Below are 17,433 nucleotides of genomic sequence, written 5' to 3'. Positions count from 1 at the left end.
GTCTTTCACACCACATGCTCAGTTCTAAATACTGTTGCAGCAAGTTTTACAAGTTCCTCCAATATTCCACTGGTGCAGGCACTCAGACATTCAAAGTATCTGTATGTTTCTTAGGTTTTATAAAAGCAGAGCTTTGCTTAACTCAAAATTTCTCAACCACATCTACACAGGTTCCACCTCCATACTCAAAATGAAACTGGGCCTGGAAGTGTGCAACAACCCCACACATACCTTGCTAATTAGATTACCAATGCCAGGATGTCTGTCTTATCGACTACTCTCCTGCTCCCCAGGCATCATGAAAGACCCAGTCCTGGGCTCAGAAAGAAAATAAATATCTGGTCCTCTTCAAAGTATTGATAAGCCTCTTGTTTTAATTGAAATAATTATAAATTCTTGTTCTTATCACTAATGGGAGTTAATTATCTTGCATATGCTGCTGTTGCTTCTATGGCTGTAACGGAGTAAGGTTAAAGATAAGTGAAATGCAAATAGGAAAAAAAACCACAGAAGGCAGTAACACTTTCCTAAATGTAATACCATACCAACCACAACAAGATTCCTATGAGTAAGGCAAAAAACTAAGCATCTCACAACCAGCCAGGATTCCTAACCAAAAACCAAAAATATGATAAATGAAGAAATATGTATATAAGCATGACTATCAAATATATTTATTATTTACACAAACTGTAAAGATATTTATAGTGCAATCCTAAGTTTATTTATTCAGAAGCAAGTCCCAGCGTATTCAGTGGGGCTTACTCAAACAGGGACAGAACTGCAACCTCAAGTGATAAGCAACTTCATTCACACAACCCAAAATTCCAAATCATGCCACTTTACGCTGTTTTGCAACTGTTTATACTTGTTTTATGGTCATTGGATTTTAAATGGCTTTATTTCTTGTTGTGAGCTGCATTGGTTTCCAACCCTACCTCACAGGGGTGTTGGAAAGACTCCATACATGCACACACACACACACAGCAGATGTATAAATACATACAGCCCATATAATAGTTTATTGTCAAACCAGTTGGTCATTGCAGAAAAATCAGTATTAGTTTTTAAAAAATCAGTATTACTTTCCTACAGAATAAAAACTTTAATACCTAAGTAAGCCCTGCCTACTTGCTTTAAAATTGGACTGGAGACAGAAAGAGTTAGAACACAAACATAATTCTTTTTTACATTCACTCCACAGTCCCATTGATTTTCAGCACATTCATAACATGTCTACTCAAAGTAAGTCCTATTGAATTAAATGCGATTTACTTTGGGCATATGGGATTAGCATTGCTTTTACAAAAAGCAAGTATTGGGAAGGTTTTCAAAACACTGCCCAAGCTCTGACTCCTGCACACAAGAGGAAAAAAAACTGAAATGTACATACTTACCCAATTTATGAGATTTTCAGATAAACTGGGGTGTGTGTGAAACCACCATTTTGTTTTCTAGACACTGCCTGATGTCAATGAAACTGAAACACAATCCCTGATTGGCTGCAATGCTGAACGGGCGGGGTTACAGCTACAAAGTGCTATAGTACAGTACTGTTTAAAGAAAGATTTAACAGTCGAGGGGGGTGGCTGACGTTTTTATGTATATCTCGAGAACCGGACCACCTAGAAACTTATTTTTTTTTTAATTAAAGCTGGGAATCCGGGCCACGTAACAGACTAGCCGGGCACCGGGTGGCATGCATAGAATCCGGGTAAAACCCGGCTATCCGGGCAATATGGCAACCCTAGATTTGCTTTCAATTTAAGATTGCAGGTTTAAACTGCTAATAATCTTAGCTATTATTAAAATAAAATGGTTATAAAATACTGTTCATTCCCAATTCCTTTCTTCTCTTTCAGACCCCCAAATGATATGCAAATAAAGATCATTATTTTTTGGAGATGTGAGGACATGTGGAATTGTTATGCTTTCCCGGCAACTTGTGTTGTGCAGACTGATTCTTTCAACATGTACAGCTTGGGACCAGGATACCTGAAAGATAATCTTACCGCTTATATACCCAGTCGATCACTACGCTCTGGAGGTGAGGGCCTCCTGCACATACCATCTTATCGGGAGGTCTGTTCTGCACAACATAGGAAGCAGACCTTTAGTGTAGTGGCACCTACCCTTTGGAATTCCCTCCCCTTAAATATTAGACAGGTGTCTGTTATCTTTCTGGTCCCTACTGAAGACCTTCCTCTTTCAACAAGCCTTTTAAGTAGAGACCTTATCCTAGTCTGCATCTGTGTTGGAATTGCTTTTTAAGATGTTTTTAAAACTTTTTTTAAAAATATGTTTTTCAAGATATTTTGTTTTAACGTGTTTTAAAGATATTTGTTTTAATATATTTTAATGTCTGTTTTTATGATGTTTTATGATGTTTCATAATGTATTTAGTGTTTTTGTTTGCCACCCTGGGCTCCTACTGGGACAAAGGGTGGGATATAAATTTAAGAAATTTATTATTATTATTATTATCATCAACAACAACAACAACAACAATAATAATACTTTACTTGGGAGAGAATCTCCTTCCGCTCTTGCTCATACCATAAATGCCATAGCTTAATTCAATGTGAGGGCTTTCCTCTCAGTGACTACTTTGGCAACTTGGATGACCTAGCTTATATTATTTCTCTCCTTCATTTTATAGGTGTATGCACTGCCATTCAGCTCACCCTTCTGCTGTTGCACGTTGGTAGATCGCTCCCTGTTATGAATCTCAGATATGGTCTATTCAGGAATTCGGGGTTCCTGATCACATAGAGCAGTGGTTCTGAATAGCCTTATAGCCAGGGGGGAAGGGTACCCCCCTGAGATGTGTTTCACTTCCCATGTATTTGGGAGGGGGAAATTGTCTTCTTTTTAATTTGTGACATGAAGGCAATGACAACCTCCATTTAAAGAATGACGGCTTGTTTTAGGAACAAGATCCTATTTAGGAATAGGATCCTCTGAAAAATTAAGTGAATAAGACAGGGCAAGTGCACATCAAAAGCTTCATATGAAGAGCCCCCCCAAGTAAGCTCACTCAAGACTTTCCCTGATTGTGGGTGGTTTTACATTATCACAATCACCCTATATTTTAAAGGGTAATTTTAAGTGATCATGGGGGGAAAAACAGCCTGTATAGTAACATGACCCCAGAAGAGTTAAATATTAGAACTTTGTATTAAGGACTAAAGTTAGACTCCAGCTCTTGGACTTTCCTTCACTCTGCTTTTCCATTTCAGTTTCAGTTGTGTTTTCTACTCAGCCAGCAATAAAGAAGCATTTTATTTGCCTGCAGTAAGAAGTAAGAGTTTGTTTATTCTGCAGTTATTATCATTCTGCTGTTATTATAATGAACAGAGTGGCAGTGAAATAGAGATAACTTAAAGCACTCACTATACTCACAATCATAATGGCTATTTTTATCTTCTTTTTCTTAAGTACTTGATGGCAAAAGATGAAAACAGCCCTAGAGGAATAGAAATATTGCTGTGTACACTACAGTTAGCTGGCTGGCTGGCCACCTAGGCTGCAACTCAGGCCTAATTTCTGATTTTCCCAATATGTGAAGCTCAGCATGAGGCCTCTTCAGGGTTTCTGGACAAGAAAAATCAACCCAGCAACCACTAAAAACACAAAATCCGATTGCTTTCCACAACTAGTTTCCAATTGCTTAGTTAGTCCATTATATAGCAGCCAGTTAAAAAGTTTTTCCTTAATTGTCCAATGGATCTAAAAGTCAGGAACAAGTCTCAAGAAGGAGTTAATAAACAGTATTTATTTTCTCTCTGCCCTTCTCTAAACTTGTAGTATGGACCAAATTAGACACGACAGAAAATGCTTCACTTTCTGATGCTTGCTAATGGCTGGTGAAGGAGGCTGGGGCCCTTGCTTTTTACCTGGACCATGGTGCTTGAGGACATGAGTTTTAACCCTTTCTTTCTCTGCTACAGTCCCAACAAGAATATTCTCCTCCCCCTTCATCATTGCTATTACGTCCGAGAAGAAAGCTCCATTGGTGTCAATGGAATTTAGAACACAAAAGCTTTAACAGCAAGTGACATGTGTAATGTTGTCTAGTTTGGCACTGAAATATGGTGTTCATCTGGATGGACAAGACTGGGCTTGACAGGTATTTTATCTGACAGCATAAGATAGCTCTTCATATTTTCTTGTGGAGCTATCTGGAAAGTTATCCGCACATGCAAATATATTCAAATACTGTGATATTTTATTGATGTAATAAATTTGTATACCACTAGTGCAATAAAAAAAATTCAGGCTGGTTTGTCATAGATAATATACATAATCATGAAAACTTAACAAGAGCAGCAACTGCAGCAGCAGCAGCAGCAGCAGCATAATAGTAGCATAAAATAGATATAAACAGCAGTACTAAAATCTCATCAGATGTTTTTTTTAAACCTTATTGCGTATTGAGTAAGTCACAAATCTTTGAAGTTTTGAACTGCTCCAGGGCTCTTTTAGATGATCTGTTGATTGAGCATTCATCCTGATCTGCTTGAACAAAGCTTATGTGAAGTTAGACTATGTCCTGTTCTTATTGAGCATTTGTTCTGATTTGTTTGTGGGGCGGTTATATGACAACGAGCATTTATCCTGCTTTTCTTGTGCAGTTTTTATACATCTCCCTGTTAATCATTCATTCATTTCCCCATCACTTTCCTAACCACAAAAAGTCATTTTTTTAAAAAGTGGGTTTGTTGTGCAAGGGCAACAGAGCACTTTAATCCACTTTACTTGCACAAACTTCCAGTGTGCACCTGAATTCCTCGTGCCCATGACTGACAAGTCTGGAAGTGACATAAGAAGAACATAAGAGCCTGCTGAATCAGGCCAATGGCCCACCTAGTCCAGCATCCTGTTCTCACAGAGGCCAACCAGTTGCCCATGAGAAACCCAGAAACAGGAACTGAGTGCTAAGAGTACTCATTGCCCCCCCTGCAGTTTCCAGCAATTCGTATTCAGAAGCATGCTGCCTCTGACTGTGGAGGCAGAGCCTCATCATCATGGTTAGTAACCACTGATAGCCTTATCCTCCATGCATTTAAAGCCATCCAAGTTGGTGGCCATCACTGTCTCTTGCTGGAGCAAATTCCATAGCTTGACTATGCGCTGTCTGAAAAAGTTATTTCTTTTGTCTGTCCTGAATCTTCCAGTATTCAGCTTCACTGAATGTCCACAAGTTCTAGTGTTGTGAGACAGGGGAAAAAAGTTTCTCTATCCTCTTTCTCCATGCCATGCATAATTTTATACACCTGGACTATAACCTGGGAGACCAGGGTTGGAACCCCACACAGCCATGAAGCTCACTGGGTGACCTTGGGCCACTCACTGCCTCTCAGCCTCAGAGGAAGGCAAGGATAAACCCCCTCTAAATACTGCTTACCATGAAAATCCTATTCATAGGGTCGCCATAAGTCGGGATTGACTTGAAGGCAGTCCATTGCCATTTTTCATCATGTCATGTCTTCCTCACCTCTTCTCTAAATTAAAAAGCCTCAAATGTTGCAACCTTTCCTGAATCTAAAAGTAAACACAAATAGTATGTCTTTTAGCTTCTTTGCTTTGTTTTAAGCATTCATTTTCGATCTGTACTGCAGTATTATCCAGATTATTTTATCCTGCAAATGAAGTTCTTTAACTATGGCAGACGGGGAGGAGGGAAGTGTTTTGACTACAGTGACCAAGTTCACAACCTTTTCCAATTAGTACGGTTTCAATGACAACAAGAAGTCAGGAGGCTAAGAAAACAGCTTCCTCCAGCGTGGCAGGGGACAAATAAAGCACAGGAAGGTGTTGCCTTTCACTGCAGAGACACCCAAAGGTTCTCTGAAGAAGTCAAAAGTTATTTAACAACAACAACAAAAAGGAATAGCCACTTGGGCTTTTCTCGTTTATGTCATGATTTGTGCTTTTGAGCTAAGAGGAACCTATGAGGGAAAGCGGTTTCTCTTTTTAATGGCATGAGAGAGATGGGGAAATTTATGGTATCATCCCTATTGACGTATGTTGTTTCTGGAAACCTGCATGCTATGACTTACTAATGGCTGAACTGTACATCACAAGGCAGGGTGTGTGTGAAATGAGCAAGGGAAAACTTTGGGTCAGGAATAAAAAATTAGACGGTTGTTGTGTTTTCTCCAGGATGCAACTGAAATGTTTGCCCCTACTCTAACTGTTGAAGAAGGAAATGCCCAGAAAGAGTATATTGCTCAGGTGACTGGCTTTTTAAGAGGAATATTTAATCCACATCAGCTATCAATATAAAGAAACCCAAGTCATTTTCAAGGAATAATTCAACGTTTGCCTTTATGGTCCAGTGTTCACTTATGAGTCCAGATATTCTTAAAGCTGAGGAAACTAGTATGCTTGTTCTGTATAGGCTGCAATCCTATACACATTTACCTAGAAGTAAATTCTGTTAAAGTCGTATTAATTTTATTTATTTTATTCATAAAAATATTTATATACCAGACTCTCATAAAATATCAGGGCAGTGTATAAAAGCATTAAAAAAATAAAAGCCATACCGGTCATTAAAATGTCTGGCTAATCAAGAAAATTTTAAACACCTGCATAGGCCTGTTGGCACAAATGGTCTTCAAGAGATGCCTGAAAGTCAAAAGTGAGGATGCCTGCTGAATTTTTGCAAGATGAGATTCGCACCAGCAGGCAGCCCTGCAGCTGGGAGGGTGGAGCTCCCACTCCATGATCCCCACTGCATCCAGGGCCAACTTATCCATTAGGCACAGTAGGCACAGTGCCTAGGGCCCACTATATTTTTAGGGGCCCACGAAAATGTTTTAATTTCTTTTAAAATCAGAAGGGAAAAAATGAAATTTTAGGGTTGAAGAAAATATTTTAATTTTTTTCTCACATCAGAAAAAAATGAAGTTTTTAGGGCCCATGAAAATCTATTAAATTTTGCCTAAAACAGAAAAAAAAATATTGAAGTATTTAAAGTTATATCAAAAATAATTTTTAATATTGATATTATTATGGAGGAAGGGGCCCACGAAGGCAAAAGTGCCTAGGGCCCACGAAAGTCATAATGTGGCCCTGGCCGCATCAGGTTGCGGGGCATGACTGGACGGCACAGATCATGGAGCAGGAGCTCTACTCTCCCAGGCGACACTATCCCAGTATGTGTGCACAGCCAACACACACTTAAATATGCCTGGTCACACCACCTTTTGCTTTGTCACATGCCTGCCAGCACCCCAGAGGGTGGCAGGGGCAGCAACGCATCAGTGCACATGCCTGCCATCACTCAAGATGGCATCAGTGGCGTATTGTGACAAAGCAAGAGGTAGCTTGACTGCATGTATTAAAGAGTACATGCGCATGTGTGGAGAGGGTGCAACAGTCTGGTGTCCAAAGGCCCACGGCACCCTGGCACTAGCCCCGAGACCAGTTATATTAAATGCCTGACTTCTGGTTAAGGCCAGTCAGAGCCAACCATCAGCACTCTTTCGCATGATCTCTGTCATGAAATCAGGCATGGGGAACCTGTGGCCCTTCAGACTACCATCATCCCTGAATATTGCTGGAATCCAACAACATCTAGAGGGTCACAGCTGGTCCCTGCTTTAAAGGATGCCCATGCGTAAGCTTCTCTGTGGCAGGTATTTTAAATGCTGCCCATTTTACCTAGACCCATATTAGTTGTACAGCAGCCATTTTAAGCACATTACATTTCAGAATAATAGCAGCAACACAGAAATGTCCAGGACTCCTGGGTGGGGCAGGAGCAATAGTGAGATGGGAACATGGATAGTCCAACTCAGGCCTAACCTAAGCCATGCACATAGCCTCCTCTGTAACACAAATATCTCCATTCTGCTCCCTCTCGTTTTGCTGACATTTTTGATCTGGCTAGCCTGAAGTCTAATGCTATACATTTCAAAATGATTTGAAGGGATAACTTCATGGCAACGTTCAATGCAAGATTGTTATAGAAGAGTCCATTACGCAAGTCATTGGGGAAAATGTGCTTGATCAGATTCAAAGCGCATGTTCGAGCCATGTCCAAGCTTGCTATTTCACTAGTGATTTAATATGCCTTTGAAAATAGGTTAAACAAATTAAGAACAGCCATATTGTGCATCCTTGGCTTTCCCTCTGTGGCCCTTCATCCATAAGTGATAATCCACAGAGTGAAGGGAACATACTTCACTCTAATTAGGGAGGAGCTAATTATCTCCCATCAATTAGAGCCTACAACACTTATCCGTAAACAGTTGTTGGAGACACACACAGACAGATTAGGAACTGAAAGCCTAATTAATAAGGAGTAATGAGCTGCTTCCTGTGCAAGGTGGAAGAGACATGTCTCTTCTGCACAGGCCACTGCAGAACTTCCATAAGGATATGCAGAATGCATGATGGGTGACATTTGCCAACTACCTCTACCTAATTAGCAGGATTGTTTGGTTTTTTTAAAAGTACACTACCATTACTGCTACCACTTGGAATTTGAAGCGCCATCCATGAAAATAGCATGTTACAGCATACCTATAGATGACATGCAAGAGATCACAAGGGGGTAGATAAAAGGCAGTGGACAATGGGGTAAATAAAAGGCTGTGATCTGTTGGAAAAATATGAGTTTACACCAGGGATGACGAACCTGTCCAGTTCCCTAACCAGCATGGACAATGGTCAGGGATGATAGCAGTTGTGGTCCAACAACATTTGGAGGGCCACAGGGTCACCATCCCTCATTTAAATATATGAGGCCCCTGGTTCAGTCTTGGATCCTGATGTTGCATGCTCAGGTTGGCTAGTAGTGAGATGTTCCAGGGACACAGATTTGATTACCCAGATTTGATTTTCTCTGGTAGGAGGGGTCATTGGAGACTTGTGACATTTCTGCAGTACTTCATAATTCATTACATATCGCTAGGCTAGGACTAGGGAGGGCAGCTATGAGAGAACTAGAAAAGGTCCTCAAATGCAAAGACGTAACACTGAACACCAAAGTCAGGATCATTCAGACCATGGTATTCCTGATCTCTATGTATGGATGTGAAAGTTGGACAGTGAAAAAAGCGGATAAGAGAAAAATCAACTCATTTGAAATGTGGTGTTGGAGGAGAGCTTTGTGCATACCAAGGACTGCGAAAAAGACAAATAATTAGGTTAGAACCAATTAAACCAGAACTGTCACTAGAAGCTAAAATGATGAAACTGAGGTTATCATACTATGGACACATAATGAGAAGACATGATTCACTAGAAAAGACAATAATACTGGGGAAAACAGAAGGGAGTAGAAAAAGAGGAAGGCCAAACAAGAGATGGATTGATTCCATGAAGGAAACCACAGACCAGAACTTACAAGATCTGAACAGGGTGGTTCATGACCAATGCTCTTGGAGGTCACTGATTCATAGGGTCGCCATAAGTCATAATCGACTTGAAGGCACATAACAACAACAATGCTATTATACAAATCTATAGTGAAATCACACTTGGAACACAGTGTACAGTTCCGGTCACTTCACTTCAAAAAGGATATTGTAGACTGGAAAAGGTTCAGTAAAGAGCAATCAAAATGATCCAAAGGATGGAGCACTTTGGCTGGATTCCTTTGTTTACTAGAAGTATACAGTAGGGCTCCGCTTTATGGCGTTCCGTTTTCCAGCATTCCGCTGATGCGGTGGCTTTCAATTAGGGGAAATTCCCCATTTTAAAGACGATTTTGCCCTTTTGTGGCATTTTGCATCATTTTCACGTCATTTTCGTGTGGCGCGACCCATTTTAGTCAATGGGTTCCACTTTATGGCGATTTCTACTTTACAGCGGGGGCCTGGTCTCTAACCCGCCGTATAAGCGGGGCCCTACTGTATCAGGGAAGTATGTGTCTTGGCCGGGGGGGGAGAGTGGGACTGCCATCCGTATGATGGTAGATAGGGGGAGATATGGTGGTGGGTGAAGGTATACAGGGGGGAGGGGGAGGAGGGCTAGTTATATCAAAGCCCTTGCCCTCTTTGCTTCACCTGCTGTATTTCAGATTTTGGGGATGCCAGTCAGCTGAACCCCTGGCCTTGTGGTGGTGGTGGTGTTAAATGCCAGGTCTACCCAAATGAAAACATCGATCACCCATTATTTTATCATGGATGAGGGGGCCAGACTTGACATGTATAACCGAGACCTGGATGGATGAGCTCAGTGGCCCACTGCTAACACAGCTGTGTCTGCCTGTGTACTCACTGCAGCACCATTCCAGGTCAGAGGGACAGGGAGGAGGAATTGCAATCATCCATAAAAATGCCATCTCCTTCACAAAAAGACCAATCCACTCTGCCTCTGGGTTCAAAGGATTATTTGTGGTGTTGGGCCAGAGAGACAGAACAGGGGTGTTGTTAGTGTACCATCCACTCTGGTGAGCTACAACTTCCCTAACTGAGCTGGTGGAAGTTATCTCAGAAGTGGCGTTGGAAAACCATTTCACAGTAGTGTTGGGGGACTTCAGTATCCATGCTGAGACTGCCTTAAAGGGACCAGCTCGGGATTTCATGGCCTCCACGACAACCATGGGGCTGTCTCAATACATCAATGGCCCAACACCTGTGACTGGGCATATCTTCAACCTGGTATTTGCCACAGAGTCGATTAGTAATACCCCATTGAGTTCATCGTCATAGACAGACTGTTCTGAGGTAAGTTTTGGGCTGAATATAGCTACTCTACTCTGCAAGGGTGGGGGACCCATTGAGATGCTCTGGCCTCAGAGACTTATGGAATCCGATGGATTTCTGAATGCTCTGGGGGGGTTTCTGGGTGACATGGCTGGTGCTGCTGTCAAGGCTCTTGACTCACTGTGGGACAGTGAGGTGTGTGGAGCCATCAACATGGTGGCTCCTGAGTGCCCTTGCTGTCACTTTGGGGCACATAGGTCACCTTGGTACTCCTGTGACCTGCATGCGATGAAACAGGAAGGTTGGTGGCTGTAGTGCAGGTTAGATAAACCTCGGTCTCAACCTGACTGAACATGGGTAAGGTTGCACCATCATGCCTACTACATGGCAGTTGTAGCAGTGAAGAAAGCTTACTTCTCTGCCACTATTGTGTCCACAAGTAGCCATCTAGTAGAGCTTTTCCTGAATGGGCTGTTTTCACCTGGCCAACAGGGACAAGATTGCTCAGATTTGGACAGAATTGGATGCCACAGTTACAGCAAGGCCAGTGGAGGCATCCAGAGCATTGTCTGTTCCATCTGTAGTGGATCTGTTTGAATTATTGCAGCCTGAAGATGTGGACAAGCTGCTTGAAGGGGTGCAGCCAACCACCTGTCCCCTTGACCCTTGCCCATCTTGGTTTCTTAGAGCCAGCCATAGGGGGTTGACTGGGTGGGTCCAGGGAGTAATTAATGCTTCACTGAAGGAGGGGAGGTATCATCAGCCTTGAGAGAGCTCAGAAGCTCAGAAGGGGGGTGGCCCTGGGAGGGGCATTCTCTGTGGCTGCCCCTAAATTGTGGAACTCTCTCCCCACACTGGTGAATCTGGCAGCCTCACTGTACAGCTTGAGGTGAAGGCTGAAAATGCACCTCTACCCTGGCCTATAACACTGGAGGGTAGGTATATTTTTACGATCCACCCTATTTTGTGTGATGTTATGATTTCAGGTTGTTTTAATTGTTTTTAATGACATATTTTAAAACTGTTGTAACCTGCCCTGAGACCTCTCGATGAAGGATAGGTAATAAATGTAAATAACAACTTCTCCCCTATGAGGAAACGTTATGGCACTTCAAGCTTTTTAGTTTAGAGAAAAGGTGAGTAAGAAGTAAGATGGTAAAAAAGGTAAAGGTGTCCCCACACTTGTAGTGCGAGTCGTTTCCGACTCTTAGGGTGACGTCTTGCGACATTTACTAGGCAGACCGTGTATATGGGGTGGAAGTGCCAGTTCCTTCCCCGGCCTTTCTTTACCCCCCAGCATATGCTGGGTACTCATTTTACCGACCATGGATGGATGGAAGTCTGAGTGGACCTCAACCCCTTTTACCAGAGATTTGACTTCCTCCTTCCGTTGGAATCGAACTCCGGCCGTGAGCAGAGCTTTCGGCTGCGTTACCGCCACTTACCATGGAAAAAGTGGATACAGAACAGCTTTTCTCTCTTTCTCATAATACTAGAACTCGTGGACATCCAACGAAGCTGAATGTTGGAAGATTCTGGACAAACAAAATAAAGTCCTTCACACAGCGCATAGTTAAACTATGGAATTCACTCTCACGTGAGGCAGTGATGGCCACCAACTTGGATGGACTTAAAAGAGGATTAGACCAATTCATGGAGGATAAGGCTATCAATGGCTACTAGTCTCGATGTGTATGTTTTATCTGTTGGAGGCAGTATACCTTGGGATGCCAGTTGCTGAGAATCACTAGTTGTTCTCAGGTCCAGCTTTCAGGCTTCCCATAGGCATCCAGTTGGCCACTGTGAGAACAGGATGCTGAACTAGATTTATTGATTTATTATTAGATTTATATCCTGCCCTTCCTCCCAGTAGGAGCCCAGGGCAGCATTAGATGGGCGATTAGCCTGACCCAGTAGGTTCTTTTCATGTTTTTAATTATCAAGAGGTTGATATAGCCTCCAGACAAACAAATCAGGATGAATGCTCAAACAGTGGACATCGCATAACCTCTGGGCAAGCTTTGTGTAAGCAAATCAGGATGAATTCTCAATAAACAGGTTGTCTGACTGAAAGCAAAATCCATCTCACTGCCCCATTCAAAACTATGCAAAGACCTAGAAGACATAATCCTTAGCTGGGGTAGAGAACAGAAAAGTATGCACAGAACGGTCTAGGACATCTGGGCTACCCCAGCTATTGAGAGAGTCATTTAGCCAATCTTCCTAATGAAAGGAAAATAGAGCCAGACCTGGCTGTGGGCTCCCATTAAAAGGCATTGCCAGGATATCCTGGGCTCAGCATTCCTTTGCCAAATCAAAGGCTCTGGCTAGGTATCACCTTACGGCAAGCCCACAGTGATAAGCCTATTCACAGGCATCCAAAGGTAAACCTATAACAGCATTATTCACTTTTAAAGTAGCCTCACTTGAAAGAGACCAATACAAAAGAAGGTTTTGAAGAAGACATGGGGAAGATAGCTCAGGTTTTGAAAATCTAAAAGACATGTCTATTTGTTACATGGATTCAAAATGAGGAGGTATTTTAATTTCGTAAGAACAGAAGAACTTATTAAGAAGAGCCTGCTGGATCAAGCCAGGGGCCCATCTAATCCAGCATCCTGTTCTCACATGGCAAACCAGTTGCCCAGAAGCAGGACCTGAGCCCAAAAGCACTCTCCCCTCTTGTGGCTACTGAGAACTAATTTTCAGAAGCATACTGCATCAGACTATGGTAGCAGAGCACAGCCATCATGGCTTGTAGCCATTGATAGCCTTATCCTCCATGATAGTAGATCTTTAGTAGAAGTTATCCAAATGAAACTCAGGGGAACTTTGTATGTTAGTTTCGGTTCTCTTGGTTTCTCATTTTTCCAATCTTAAATTCAGCTCTCCTCATTTCTGCAACAATTTGCTGACTTAAAAAAAAAATCCTCAGGAAAATTCTCCTACATTTTAATGCAAATTTCACCTAATAAAAACATCTATGTAGGCAGTTTTGATTAATGTAAACATTTTTGCAAGCCATTCCTCATCATATAATGTATTTTTGTATGTTCTTTTCACTCAGCTATTCATTTTATGCACACTTTCCCCTAATATATGCATTTTTTGGTAAACATTGGTTGGTTGACAAACTGCATCACAAAACTGGAATAAGTGTGAATTTTGAAGGACGGCTGTGTTTCAGTTCTCATTCTGTTTTGGAAATTGTGAATTTGGTCGATTCGGCTTGAAATACAAATTGAATCAAAATTCTCACCCATCCCTACTTTGGGATGTTTTCATGCGCTCCTGCCCTTTGCTCTTGTTGTATTGAAGACTAACTTTCCAGTTTTCAATTACTGGCTAACTAGCTCACTAACAGTATAATCCTCCTACTCACGTGTACTCGGCAGTAGTTCTCCTTGAATTCAGTGGAACTTACTACTAGATAAGTAGGGTTGCCAGGTCTCCGGTTTTCTGCCGGAGTCTCCGGCAAAAGGGGGCCGTCTCCGGCCTCCGGCTATAATGTCTTTAAAGAGGTTGATCTCCGGCTTTTTAGCGTCCCCGTCAGCCACGCATGCGTGATTGACACATGCATGCGTGATTGACACATGCATGCGTGAAGGCTGTGGCTGGCCGCGTTCCCGCCTCCTGGCCCACGTCTCCTCGGCCGCGTCTGCCATGACATGGGCGCCTTGGTTGAGTCAGCCCCCCTGCAGCCCCCCAAGCAGCAGCGCCAGGCGTCTGCTTGACCCGTCATGGTGTGGGCACTGATGGGCGGGAGCGGGCATGATGGGACTGAGGAATCGGCTCCGGGGTAAGAAGGCCTGTTGTTGGTCACAGGAGCCAGTTGGAGGCTCGGCGCGTTGGTAGGCAGGCCCTCGCTCAGGACTGGAGTTGTCGCGCATAGGGGATGCATTGCTGGGGTGAGCAGGGCCTCACGCAGCATGCGCACGTGCGCATGCGCATGCGAGATAGAGAAAGAGAGGGGGAGAGAGAGAGGGGGGGAAGAGAGAGAGGGGGGGGAAAGAGAGAGAGGGGGGAAAGAGAGAGGGGGGGAAGAGAGAGAGGGGGGAAAGAGAGGGGGGGAAGAGAGAGAGGGGGGAAGAGAGAGAGAGAGAGAGGGGAAAGAGAGAGAGAGAGAGAGAGAGTGGGGAAAGAGAGATTGATTGATTGATTGAAGCACAGAAGGAAAAGGGGCAAGGGGGAAGGGCCAAACCCAAAAGGAAAACAGCCACAATATCTTCTTTCCAATACAGAAACCAGTAAGAAAACTGATATCGACCTATATATCATCAAGTCATATTTCCATAATTTTTACTACAGTAGGGGGGAAATGAATCACCCTGAAATTAATTGCTTCAGCAATAAAAGCAGAAGATCTCATTTCCTGTTGCTTTGGAATTACTATGTATGCTCCTCCTTCCTAGGAATTTAATAAGTTTTGAGAAACATTCCTGCTTACAGTTCCATCTCTGTTCTTGCTGCTGAAAAGTGCTGTGTTTTATGGAGACGGCTCTATTATGCTTTAGTTAGGGGCCATGCTTGCATGGAAAGGGGTTTATGAGCATGTAAGCAAATAAACTACAGCTCCTCTGTCTGGTGTTCAAGGGGAGGAAGTTCATTTTAGTGACCTCTCTCTCCAGTGTGAATGTAGATAATTTGACAGGGCTACACTCATGCAGCCCCAGCTTCAGTGTGTATATCCTTGGGTTTGATGGGGTTCAAATATTTTGATAGGTTGGAAAGGGCAGAATCCAAGGGGGATCCTGAATTTTTTTAGCTGATTTGCTTAACATCTGTTCCTGGACAACTGGTGTAAAGCAAGATTAAAGACAGAACTGCCAATCATAGCTGAACAAGTCTTTCTGAAGTAGAACCAGCATAGCTTCTGCAAAGGTAAATCATGTCTCACTAACCTATTAGGCTTGTTTGAGTGTTAATAAGAATATAGATGGGGCAATCCAGTTGACATTGTATACTTACTTTCAAAAAACTATTTACAAAGTACCTCACCAATGACTCCTGAGTAAGCTTAGCAGTCATGGAATAAGAAGAGATGTCCTTTTGTGGATCAGTAATTGATTAAGAACCAGGAAGCAGAGTGTTGGAATAAATGGACAGTTCTACAGAGGGCTGTAGAAAGTGGAGTCTTCCAAGGATCAGTATTAGGACTTGTGCTGTTCACCTTGTTCATAAATTATGTAGAGTTAGGAGTGAGAAGTGAGGTAGCCAAGTTTGCTAATAAGTACCAAATTGTTCAGGGAGGCTAAATCAAGAAGGGATTGCAAATAACTCCAAAAGGATATCTTCAAAATCGATGAACGGAGAGTAAAATGACAACTGCAATTCAATGTAAGCAACTGTAAAGTGATGCACAGTGGGGCAAAAAAATCTTAATTTCTCATAGATGCTCAGGGAATCTGAATTAGCGGCGCCTGACCAGGAACAAGACCTTGGGGTCATGCTGGAGAAGCTAGATGAAGATGCTGACCCAGTATGTAGCAGCTATGAAAAGTGAAAATTTATCCAATTCATTAGGAAAGGGATTGAAAATAAAACTGCCAGTTCCATGATGCATTTATATAAAGCTATGGTGCAACCACACTTGGAATACTGTGTAAAGTTTTGGTCATTGCATCTCAAAAAGCACATTGTCGAGCTGGAAAACATTCACAAAAGGGCAACCAAAATGATCAAAGAGATGCAGCAACTCCCTATGAGGAGCATTACAACATTAAGGGCTTTTAGTTTAAAGAAGGGGGCAGCAACCCTGTACCCCTTTCTGGTGGGTGACCAAGAGCTTCTTTGCACCCCCAACTGTAAAGGTAACACATAATAGTTCTCCTGTTTTCTTCATTCACTTCCATTTCATTGCAAAATCTTCCTGGATAGCTCACCCCGCACCAGAGGCACATGCCAGCACAGAAGGAAGACGTGTGTGTGTGTCCCAGTTTAAAGGTGGCTCCTTTTGGAGGAAGGGTGGGATATAATATCAATCAAAATAAAGTGCTGTCCCCCATTGGATTTGTCAGGGGAGAAGGCAGGAAGATCAACAGTAGATGGACCCAGAGCCCCGGCAGGCAGAGGTGTCTCCTGATTGGTTGTAAGTAAGGGGGCAGGCAGGGAGGCTGAGGGAGGGCCCCCTTTGGCCTCATGGGCCAGCTGCCACACCATATGGAAATGGACATGGACTACCTTCAAGTTGCTCCTGACTTATGGCGACCCTATGAATGGGGTGTTCATGGTAAGCGGCATTCAGAGGGGTTTACCACTGCCTTCCTCCGAGTCTGAGAGGCAGTGACTGGCCCAAGGTCACCCAGAGAGCTTTGTGGCTGTGTGAGAATTTGAACCCTGGTCTCCCAGGTTCTAGCCCAACACCTTAACCACTACACCACACTGGCTCTGTACACCACACCATATACTTACCCAAAATTAACTCCCATCAGCTCCAGTTGTAGTTCAGTGACATCTGGAGGGCTCCCACAGGTTTGCCTTTCCATCAGAGTCTCTGCTCCTTGAGCCCCTGCCAAGTGACGTGAGGCAGGGAGTGTCCTTCTTAGTGGTGGCACCCCTATTTTGGAATAGCCTCCCCAGAGAGGCCCACCCAGGCTTTTTAAATAACTCTCAGTGTTTGTTATGTGTTTGTATAATATTCTGTCATCTGTGCTGCAAGTAGTTTTTGTTTTCCTCTATTAGGAAGGAAAATTTATGGTGCATTTTATTGTTTGTTGTACTTTTAACTATTGTGTTGCCATATTTTTAACTTTTGCATTTTATTCTTTAT

The sequence above is a fragment of the Rhineura floridana genome, chromosome 1 (assembly GCF_030035675.1).
Source record: "Rhineura floridana isolate rRhiFlo1 chromosome 1, rRhiFlo1.hap2, whole genome shotgun sequence".
Classification (NCBI taxonomy): Eukaryota; Metazoa; Chordata; class Lepidosauria; order Squamata; family Rhineuridae; genus Rhineura; species Rhineura floridana.
Note: the sequence above shows the minus strand (reverse complement) of the source record.